The sequence below is a fragment of the Bubalus bubalis genome, chromosome 2 (genome assembly GCF_019923935.1).
Source record: "Bubalus bubalis isolate 160015118507 breed Murrah chromosome 2, NDDB_SH_1, whole genome shotgun sequence".
Classification (NCBI taxonomy): domain Eukaryota; kingdom Metazoa; phylum Chordata; class Mammalia; order Artiodactyla; family Bovidae; genus Bubalus; species Bubalus bubalis.
This window is the reverse complement of record NC_059158.1, coordinates 111,392,066-111,404,006: the sequence shown is the minus strand read 5'-3', so window position 1 is coordinate 111,404,006 and position 11,941 is coordinate 111,392,066. Positions and strand designations below refer to the sequence as shown.

The window sequence follows — 11,941 nt, the reverse complement described above, 5'->3', positions numbered from 1 at the left end:
TCTAACTAACATCTTACTATTTATAAGCAGACCTGAAGCTATGCTTGTAACAGAGCAGGATCCTACAAGGTCTGCCCAGGGCAGACCCCTCCCCCATATCCTCTGTCTTAGCTCCTCTCTGAAATACCCAGATAATAGTATCTCATGCATAGTTACTGAGTTTTTCAGATGCTAAAAACCGAAAGGAAGAAATCAACTACTTGATGATCATAAACATATAGCTCCCAGATCTACTGGCACTCACCTAGAGACTGATAATGCTAACCCTATGACACCACCTTGTTACCTCATCAACCAATCAGAGAACTGTGCACAAGCTGGTCATGTACCCTGGGGACCCCCCCTCCCACCGACACCTGGCCTTTGAAAAGGCTTTGCAGAAACACTTCAAGGAATCTGGGGTTTGGGGAGCCTGAGGCACCAGTTTCCTCACCTGGCTTTGCTCCAAACTCTGATGTTTCAGTTTATTTGACCTCACTGTGCATCGGGCACATGGACTTATATTTGATAACATACTAAGATCAGCCTCTAGATCATGGTGAGCATACAGCCAATTAATTAAGATACGCCTGAAGATGGTACTACTTTTTCCAGAGTCTGATTGATCAAACTCTTCAGTAAGTTCATGCTGCAGGCTGGAAAGGGAGGTCTTTGCTGCATTAGCCAAATCAGCCAGTTTACCAAAAGGCTGTCCATATCACAGGTCTAAAAGCAGCTATGTGCTGCTAATTGTTTCACAATCCACCCTCCAGGATAAAAAGTATTGATTCCTTTTGTTTGCCAGTTTTCATAGTGTAAATATTCCTAATACGGCTGATTTTAAGTAACAAATGTGATATCAATCAGCTCTTGAGATTCCTGAAACTCCAACAATAAACTCCACCACTCCAATGGCTAAAGGAATAAAAGGTATATGGCTAGTTTTTGTTGACTTCGTTCTATTAAGCACATGTATTTTCAGATTAAGTCAGGAACTAAAAGGATAAATTGATGAATTTCTATTCTTCAAAAGACATCATCAAAAAATGAACAGCACACCACAGACTGGGAGAAGATAGTTCATGTATACACATACATTTATAAACATATGATAAGATGCCTAGAATATAAAAACAAATATTGCATAAATCAATAAGAAAAGGGGAAAATAACACAGTTTTAAAAAATGAACAAAAGACTTTAACAGGCTCTTCATTAAAGACTATATCCAACTCTTATGGTTCACAAGTATTTGAAAACACTCAGAATCATTACTCTGAGGGAAATGCCAATTAAACCACTATGCAATATTGCTATGATATATTCCCAGAGGGTCAAAGCAATAGTGACGGGTAATACCAGGATGTGGAGATGAGAATACCAGGATGAGGATGTGGAGAAACTAATATCCTCATATTTTGGCAGTGATTGTGGACATTTGCAAAACCTTGTTGCAATGCCTCCTACAACTAAAGACGTGCTTACCCTATGACATTTTAGTCATGGTAACAAAAAAACATGCCTATCTCCATCAAAGACATGTACAAGAATGTTTCTATCAGCTTTATTCATAATAGCCCAAGCCAGAATAGCCTATATATCTATTAAGAGAAAAAAGGTTTAAAAATTATGAAATAGTTATACACTATAATGTCTAGCATTAAAAAAAGAATGAACAGCTGAAGCCCCACCCCCACAAAAATATGGGTGAATTTTAAAAATATGATGATGGGCCAAAGATGCCAGACATAAAAGAATACATTCTGTGTGGAGCTTTCAAATGAAGTTCAAGAACAGAAAAAACTAATCTATGGGGATAAAAGTCAGAATGGTGGTTATCTAGAGTAGGGGGATAGGCAGTATTATTGATTATAGGCAGTAGTTAGAGACCTGGGTTTGATCCCTGGGTTGGGAAGATCCCCTGGAGAATGGAAAGGCTACCCATTTCAGTATTCTGGCCTGGAGAATTCCATGGACTATACAGTCCATGGGCTTGCAAAGAGTCGGACATGACTGAGCAACTTTCACTTTCAATCTTCTAGGATGTATACATCCATAAGATTTCTTCAACCTGTACACTTGAGATTTAAGTATTTCATTGCATGTAAATGATAACTTTGATTTTTTAATAAAAGTAATTTTGGGACCCCTTGGGCAAGTGCATCCTTTTAGTCTTCGAATCATTCACAGCCAAGGTCCCAGGTGGAGGGATGTTTTAGCTCAGAATATTCTTGAGCACGTGTCCCTGCCTCAAATGCCAGAGAAGTTTGCTTACCACGACTGCTCTCTTTATAAAAATATCTCTTAGATGAACCTTAACCTTCACTAGATCCCTAATTCAACATGAGACCTAAAGCTTAGGGTCACTGAGTCAGTAACTGAAATGATCTGTATTACAGACTCAGGGAAAGCATGTTGGATGAGTTGTATTATTTTATGTTTTTATTTCTTTCTTTTTTGGTCAATTATCCAGTTCTTCATAATTTACCAGGTTCTAAATACTTACCAACCTCTGTCTTTGCAAGGAGATCTAGACTTTTACAGGTGACTTTTAAAATTGTTGGTTTATTAAATAGGAACTAAGTTATTAGACTATTTCTTCTTTGTCTTATCTGATTATCACCCTTAAACATTTTGTACAAGCTTTATGTCTCTAGAACATCACTCTTTACTCATCCACAGATTTTAACATTATTTGTCTGCACAAAAAAACCCTCTTGCTATTAAGTAATAATTCCCCAAATATTTCTTCTGCATTATTTTGTTTGGTTTGTTTCATCTCTAGGTATTGTGGACCTTTTTTTTTTTTTTCCTGTTATAATTTAATTAAAACAAAACCATGTTAACAAAGTGTGATTGAAACAACTGTGCCATTAAAAATAAGACATATGACATATCATCGCTTCTGTGAGCTTCAGCAATTTACATTCATAAAATATGGCCAATTGTTACCTAGTCCAAGTTCGGTCAATAACTGGGAGGTGTTTAGGCAAGGAATAAGTTGCTTTTTTCAGAAAGTCAAGCATCTGAGAAGATGGCAGCGTAGGGTCCTAGAGTGTCATCTTATCAGAGTCTGGGTGCTAGTTTCTTTTATAGAGCAAAGAGGAGGTGAGGAAGTAAAGTAAAAGCCTGGGGGAGGGGACGTGTTAATTTCTTCTTTCCTGTAGCCTTTCACAGACAGGCAAGGTCAGAAAGTCTCCCTGTGAGCTGAACAAAGGGACTTTAACATTCAGGTAGAGGAGCAGGGTTCCCCAAGGTCATCATGTAGGCTTATAGCTATAGACAGCATCTTTTTTTTTTTTTTTTGTATTCATAGATAAGCTTTATTCCAATGCTTACATAAAAATGAGTTGATGTCGAACAGGAAAAGGTTTTTACAAAGGGTTAAAATTTATCAAACAACAGAACTTGGTCCTTCCCTTTAGTCTGAATTCAGTTGGCTGACGCATCGTTTTTAGTATCCGCCCTCACTAATCATTCTCATCACACACAGTATCTAAACGTCTTCGGGTGGCACTTCCTATTTCCCTGGAAGTCTCTTAAACTGCTTTCAGTTACAAGAGAAGGGCAAGGATTTTATCAGCTCATACTCTACTCACTAGAGGCAAAGATACATCCCTCAATTCTCTTGTTTAAATTGTGGTTGTTGGCAAAGTGTCCAAATGAAGAGTTTAATGCTAACACACAAAGAACACAGTATAATCTATGTATAACAGTAACTTTGCTTCAAATTTTTTTCATTAAGAATTATTTTTATTATCTCTCCACAAGAAAGTTATAAAAATACCTGTAAAACCATTGAAAAGGCTCTTTAAAATCCTGGAATGAAAAATTCTGAAGTATAAATTATGATGCATTGTCTATGATTTGCAAATAAAGAATAAAATAAATTCTACAAGTTGGAATTTCTGAATGATTTTGGCAGGAATTTACCAGAAGGAGCCAGAATATCAAACCTTAACAATTTTCTATTTTCATCCCAACTGAGTTTTTGAAAAGCTGTATAATCTGTTGACAGGTACAGTCCACATACAAACTTGCTTCTGCCGGTAATGATGAAGTCAATCTGAAGAACAGAGATTTGTACGCTGGATGCACCAGGCCCTTCCATGCAACTGACTGGTTTTCTCTTATTTTTTTTCCATCATGTTTTAAATAAAAGTAAATATATATATATATATATATATATATTACATATTACATATATATAACATATTACATATATATATTACATATATATTACATATATATATTACATATATATATATGGTAAAAAAATTTAAATGGTACAAGAAGATTTAAAATAATCAGTAAATATCCTTTTTTCCCATAACCTAGAAAATCTGATGTCTTCCAAATCATCAGTCACATGAATAATTTGCAAAGTGAAGTCAACCTTAGAGTCTCTTCATCTGAAAATTATTCTCAGGATTTCTGGAATGTGTTGATTCTTTCATATATTACCTCTGTTACGGAGGAAAGCCATGCAGTCTTCTTCTAAAAAACAACTAACTACGAAAGCAACTCGCACGCTCTGCTTCGAGAGAGCAAGTCCAGGCAACACCTTGTATTCCGCGGATCTGGTCCTGGCTACAGGCAGAAGCTCTGGTATCAACCAGAGACTCCGGCGGGTGGCCAGAGCTCAGCCAAGCCCTTCCTGAATGCCTCGGATCCTCCGGTCCAGCTGCACATCCTTCGGGAAGAGCATGACGCGGCCGGCCTGTAAGGAGAGGAGATAGGCATCCTCGAAGAGATGAACTAGAAACGCTTCTGCCGCCTCTTGTAGGGCCAACAGGGCCTGGGCTTGCCAACTGAAGTCCACACAACGAGTGAATTGAACACATATTTCTCCTGCCAGGCGGGAGAAGGGGGTCTTTCTTAATAGCAGGTGTGTGGTCTTCTGAAGAGTTCGGATCTCTGTCTCTGGCGAGCAAGTGGACGGGAGGACGGGCCTAAGGACAGGGGGCCGGCGGGCGGCGGGAGCCGGGCTCGCGGGGTGCCTCCTTGGTGTTTTGGGCTTTCGTCTCCGGCGGCGCAGGCCCATGGTGGGCGCGCACGGCTGCGGCCCCGCAGCTCCTTCTAGATCTTCTGGGTACTGGGGCAGAGGCTGGGAGGGCCGGGGCTTCCCGGCCGCATGCCCTGGCTGGGTGCTGTTCGAATTGCCCGCACCCTAGACAGCATCTTTTTACTGATTATAGCAACAAAAGTAACAAAAAGTGAAAGTCCTCAGTGTCCGACTCTTTGCGACCCCATGGACTATGCAGTCCACGGAATTCTCCAGGCCAGAATACTGGAGTGGGTACCAGTTCCTTCTCCTGGAGATCTTCCCAACCCAGGGATTGAACCCAGGTCTCCCATATTGCAGGTAGATTCTTAACCAGCTGAGCAACAGGTAATGGAAAGCAAAGGTTAAAGTAAAAGAAACAGATCTAACAGGGAGTCCGATTTTGTGCTTACCTGTTTCACAATGACATCTTATATAAAGTCAAGGGCTGCCTATCCAGAGACTATCTTTAGGTTATCAATTATTGACAGTCTTTTGATACAGTGGCTGTACTAGCTATGAATCTACTTTTAATTTCACGAGCCCACAATATTTTTTTTTTTTAAGATGAAGACTAATCAGGACTTCAAGGAATATTAAAGTTCATCTAGTTCACCTTCTTTCTCCACATTTACATATAACACAGAAAGTAGGGGAGGAAGCTTACATCATTTATCCAGTGTTGTTTAGTTAGTAAGGGGTTAAGCTTGTATAGCACTGAGTCTCTTGCTTTTTGGCTTGTTTCTATACTCATGAGAAATTTAGCCAACTGTCCTGCTGAAACTAAGATTCCTGATACCCATTATTTTTGCCTGAAAATGCCAATCTATTTGAACTCTAAATTTTTATGTACTATGATTTCCTGATTTCAAACCTCCATTCAAGGCCACTGTTGGCAACTTACTTGCTGAACTTCAAAGAAACAAACACATCAAGTGAGCCAATCAATCTGTATAAAACACCTTCCTCCTCCTTTCTTGCCAAGAGAAAACAAAATGGAACTCTTCTAACTGTTTGATTATGATAATTTAACAATATTACCATTGTCATATACATATATGCTAGGCTGTGCAGCATATTACTAAGGATAGGATAAGAAGCCAGTCCAATAATAATAGTGTTCAGAAGACTATATATCAGGGTGAATGGAGAACCAAAGAATTCTATGTACAATAAAAATGGATCAAAATTAGAATTTTGCTAATGTTTATTCTTCCCTTTTGTTCCTTTTTCTGTTTTTTTTGGTATAGAAAATACAGACTGATAAGAATAAACAAGGGAAACCCTTTGCTTTTTGACCTAGCACAGAGAGTATTATATTAAGAGATAACTGGAACAATACAGAATTACTCCACTTTTTCTTTGTTCTAACTGTCTCTACCATGGAACATAATCTTCATGTTGGAAAGGTACAAAAACAGTGAGAAGTAATATGGCGTAATTTTTAAAAAATGATACATGGAGTTCAACAACATAAATTTGGATCAAGACTCTTCTTTCATGAATTATATGATCTCATACAACTTATTTGCTCTGAGTTTTGCTTGATGATATCAATAGTTCCATCCCCAGAGGGTTCGGAGTATTAAGTAAGATAATGCATGGAAGGCACTTTGACACAGTAACAGTCCAAGGAGTGGTAGGTAATAGGGGACAGAAGCCCAAAGTAGGTTAAAAAATATCTAAGAATTCTAAATTTAACAATCTTTCAAGGCCTTGAAGAATCAGATCCCAATGTACTAAAATAATTTCTAACAGCAATAATGATGCTATTGCCACCAATCTTTGAGATGTCATGGCAAATGACAGATTACTAAACTGCTTGCCCAAATTTTCAAAAAAGAGGGGAAAAGAGGGTTCTCAAAACTTAGTAATTCTAACCAGCAACTAGATGTTTTATTCTCCACGACATTCCAAATGAGTTACAGATTATGAAATGGATATTCTAAATGCAGTTTTAAAAGGAAGTTGTGATTGCTAAAACCAGCATTTAGTCAAGGGCAAGTCATGTTGAAAGCAACAAGTTTTCCTCTTTTTTTCTTGGAGGGGCTAAATGCCTAATCAGAGAAATGCCACAATGTATCTGCATTTCAACAGGGTATGTAAGAAAGATTTCAGAAACCTTTAATATGCACTTATTAATATCCAGAGGGAGCTATTAAAATACAGTACTTTCTAGATTATTTGTCATAGTGCCTTTCCCCACTTCCCCCCCCTCCCCCAATCTGTAGAGCAGCTGAAAGAAATTAGGTTAGGCATAACATTGTAGAGAAACACAAGTCTAGTCTATCTAAGCCTGGACAGTAATACTTGCACTGGTCAGGTAGTCTTTGAGATACTGTTTATCTCCAAACATCATTTTTAAAAGAAACTCTGATAAACTAGAATATGTCCAAAGAGGAGACCAGCATAATGCATTATATAAAGCTATATACTTTTAAAAATGCAATATATTATAAAGAAAATAATTAGGATGTGTTATGGACTCAATAACACTTATTAAAGCTCAACATTCAGAAAACTAAGATCATGGCATCTGATCCCATCACTTCATGGCAAATAGATGGGGAAACAGTGGAAACAGTGTCAGACTTTATTTGGGGGGGCTCCAAAATCACTGCAGATGGTGATTGCAGCCATGAAATTAAAAGACGCTTACTCCTTGGAAGGAAAGTTATGACCAACCTAGATAGCATATTCAAAAGCAGAGACATTACTTTGCCAACAAAGGTCTGTCTAGTCAAGGCTATGGTTTTTCCTATGGTCATGTATGGATGTGAGAGTTGGACTGTGAAGAAGGCTGAGGGCCAAAGAATTGATGCTTTTTGAATTGTGGTGTTGGAGAAGACTCTTGAGAGTCCCTTGGACTGTAAGGAGATCCAACCAGTCCATTCTGAAGGAGATCAGCCCTGGGATTTCTTTGGAAGGAATGATGCTAAAGCTGAAACTCCAGTACTTTGGCCACCTCATGTGAAGAGTTGACTTATTGGAAAAGACTCTGATGCTGGGAGGGATTGGGGGCAGGAGAAGAAGGGGACGACAGAGGATGAGATGGCTGGATAGCATCACCAACTCCATGGACGTGAGTTTGAGTGAACTCCGGGAGTTGGTGATAGACAGGGAGGCCTGGCGTGCTGCGATTCATGGGGTCACAAAGAGTTGGACACGACTGAGAGACTGAACTGAACTGATGGACTCAATATTTGTGTACCTTCCCCACCCAAACCATACACTGAAATCTTGATTCTTTAAATGATTGTACTTGGATGTGGGGGGTTCTTTGAAAGGTGTTAGGTCATGAGGGTAGAACCCTCACAAATGGGATTCATACTCTTAGAGAAATTTCAGACAGCTTGCTTATTCCTTCTTATGGGTAAAGATGTAACAAGAAGATGGCTGTCTAAGAACTAGGAAATGAGTCCTCACCTTACATGTATCTGCTAGGTCTTGATCTTGGACTTTCCAGTCCCTATTTCACGAGAAACAGGGGCTTCCTTGGCAGTCTAGTGGTTATGAATCTGCCTTGCAAAGGTTTGATCCCTGGTTGGGGGACTAAGATTCCATGTGCTGTGGGGCAACTAAGCCTTCGAACCACAACCACTGAGCCCAAGAGCTACAACAGAGAGAAGACTATGAGCTACAACGAAAGATCCCAGGAGCCAACTAAGACTCAACATAGCCAAAAATAAATATTTTAAAAATGAATTATGAGAAATAAATGCTGTTGTTTAAGTCACTCATTCTGTAGTATTTTTGTTAGAGCAGTCCAAATGGACTAAGAATTACTATGGAAGAGACTTATTCCATAAGTCAATTTCAAATTTTTTAATGGGTTAGTTATACGGACAAGGAATTAGAATCATTCTGTTTAAATAACCAGAGATAAGAGTGTTATGTAGAAATTATATGGAGGCAATGTGTGCAGATTTTGGCTGAATATAAAGACTTTTAAGAGCATTGGTCTTGGGATTTGACAGACTGGAGTTACAAGCCTAGCCTACAACACCCTAGATACACCGAGTAAAGGGCCCAGCCCCTCAGAATCTGTTTTCTTATCTGCCATGTAGGAACATTCACAGAAGGACTACAAAGTAAAAATCTTATACTGAATTAAAGTTTAGGCACATTAGCAGTCAATAAATGGAACTCTGATTGTGTTAATAACAGTTAGTGTTGTCCAACAAAAAAAAGGTTGAGGAACCTCTGATTATGGAAAGCATCTTCAGAGTGAAAATGATCAAGCACATTTTTAATCATTTAAAATAACTGAAAGCCTACTGTGAGCAGCACGTGTCAGACAGAGTAGTTGTGACACAGTTTCTACCTCTCTGAACTAGCAATCACATGGGGAGCAGCCAGGGAAACGAGGCAAATACATTAATAAACCATGACACAAAGACAAATGCTATCAAAGTTACAAGAGGCTCAGAAATTAAGTACATGAGTGCTAATCCTTTGGAGGGAAATATGGAAGGCTTCATGAAAGTGGTAGCTTCAGGAGAATGGGAAAAATTTTCGTGGGTGGGGCAACAGAAGCAGCAGCACTTTATATACAGGGAGGATCTATTATGAAGAGAGGTCCAGGCAGGCAAACACAGGGACATAGTCAGATAAGCAGCAGAGTTTGCAGAGATCCAATGCAAGTCTCAAGAAAACTGAAACATAAATCTAAATTATTTGGAGGTGGGGGTGGGTCACAGAATGAGTCTTGGACTTGGAGATCAGTGAGGAGACAGACAGTAGATATCTGGGGGGAGAGGAGTGACTTTATCAAAACTGTGCTTTCAAAAACTGAATCTGGCAGTGACAATAAACTTGGCTAGGATCTGTGTGACTCCTAGTGCAGGAAAGCCAGTAAGAAAAATAGCACAACAGGTTAAAGAAAAGGGTAGGGGGGAAATCTCAAACATCATGGAAGCAATGAGAATGGAGAGGAAATCCTTAATGAGTCACATCTGTAAAGCAGGTTGTTGGGGAAGATGTGACAGTAAGTTAGACAGTGATGGCCTCAAGTGAAGTTTTAGTTAAAGGTAGTTTTCAGTAGGAAGATCAAGATTAAGGTTAATTTTTCTCAGCAGAATAGCACACAGTAAACCCTTATTAAATATTTGTTCAGTAGATAAATTACTGAATGATCTAGATTGAGGTCTAAATAGAAGAGTGGAAAATGGTAATAGATGAATTAAAGCTTGTGGGAGTCAATATGAAGAGGGTGAGGCTGGCTGCACAGAGATGGGAATTAAGCAGTTACGTGTATGGAGGGAGGCCTAGGAGCTAGATTAAGGGTCTGCTTACCAATGCAGGAGATGCAGGAGACAGGGGTTCATTCCCTGGGTGGGGAAGAGCCCCTGGAGGAGGTAATGACAACCCACTCCTGGGTTGTCTAATACTCCTGTATTTTTGCCTGGAAAATTCCATGGGCAGAGCAGCCTGGAGGGTACAGTTCACGGTGTCATAAAGAGTCAGACATGACTGAGCACAAGCACACAAGGACAACCAGAGCCCAAGGATCAAATCCAGGCCAGCACCTGATTTTGTGCAGCCCACGAGCTAAGAATAACTTTTGCATTGTTAACTGATCAGAAAAACATCTGAAGAAAAGTAATATTTGGTGACAAGGGAAAATAAATATTAAACTCAATTTTCAGTGTCCGTAAATAACTGCTTTTTGGTTGTTTTATTATTGCAGAAAGGACCAGCCTGCCCCTTAAGCAGTACTAACATGCTAAAAGGACTTTATAAATATTATCTATATAAATCTCACTACAACCTATGAAACATAACTCATTCCCATTTTACTGATGAGCAAACTGAAGCTTGTATTTCAGTAAAGTTCCCACAGTTCATTCCAGACTTCCCAATCCCCTTGGATAAAAGCCATGTCTCTAAGTATTGAGACCATGAGGTGCTTATAAAAGAGGGTTGAGGAGCGTGCTGAATGCTTACAGGGCAGCTTTGGAAGAGAATCAGAAGAGGAGAATGGTTTAGGCAGACACATTTCTAAGACTGGTGTATGAATTCATTTAATTCTCATAACTGCTCCGTGATTTGGATTCTATTATAATTAATATCCCATGCTGGTATAGGGGTGGCCTTCTTAAAGATCATTTCCTAGATAAAAGGCTCAAACACTTTGAGTCTTTTGACAGGGGACACCACATGGCCTCCAAAGACTCATCCAATCCTGAAAGCCTAGAATCCCTTGTTTAGAAGTACTTAGGGAAGGCTTCCAATGGATTGAAGTGTTCCAGTGTCCTGCATTCTTCCCCTGCGACTGGGCTCTCATACTCCTCATTCCCAACTCCACCCTCATCCCCCAAACAGGCTTCTCAGAACTTTCAGTTAATTTGAGGTTGGCTGAAACATTCACTTAGGGTTTTGGTATAACATTTCATGGAAAAACCCAAATGACCTTTATGGCCAACCCAAAAGCTCTGTTCCTGAATCATAGCAAACTAAGCAGCACCTGAAGAAATGGGGCAGAGTTTAAAGTTTAAATGTGCTGGGCTGTGAAGGCAGGAAACTCTCCTACAGAAAGCCTGGAGGCAGATGACAATCTTTTGTCAAAGATTCCCCAGCTGTCTCTAGAAAAGAAGGAAAGCCTTGAACTGGCCTGTTTCTTCTGTCACTGTTGTTACCGCTTTGGTGGCCACTTTCCCACTGGGAACTGCTGCCAGAGCAGGAAGTGATTTGAATGTTGTCTGCTTTTACAACATTCTGAATTTGAGTTTTAAAGCAAGTTTCAGCAGTGGATTTACTGCTCTGTGTCACCACCTCCTTTTCTTCTAAGATAACTGTGGCCTAAAATAAATAAATTTATATTTTAAAAAATTAAAAAAAAAAAAAAGATAAATGTGGCCGGGTGAAGTCTCAGGGGCTAAGTCCTGTGCAAATACTGATTTAGTATCAGCTTTTGCA

The 11,941-nt window shown here is 39.4% G+C and overlaps 1 pseudogene; it reads right to left on the bottom strand.

Annotated features, from left to right (window-relative positions):
- Nucleotides 1-4,245: 4,245 nt before the first annotated feature.
- Nucleotides 4,246-5,235, bottom strand: LOC102395148 (annotated as a pseudogene).
- Nucleotides 5,236-11,941: the final 6,706 nt, after the last annotated feature.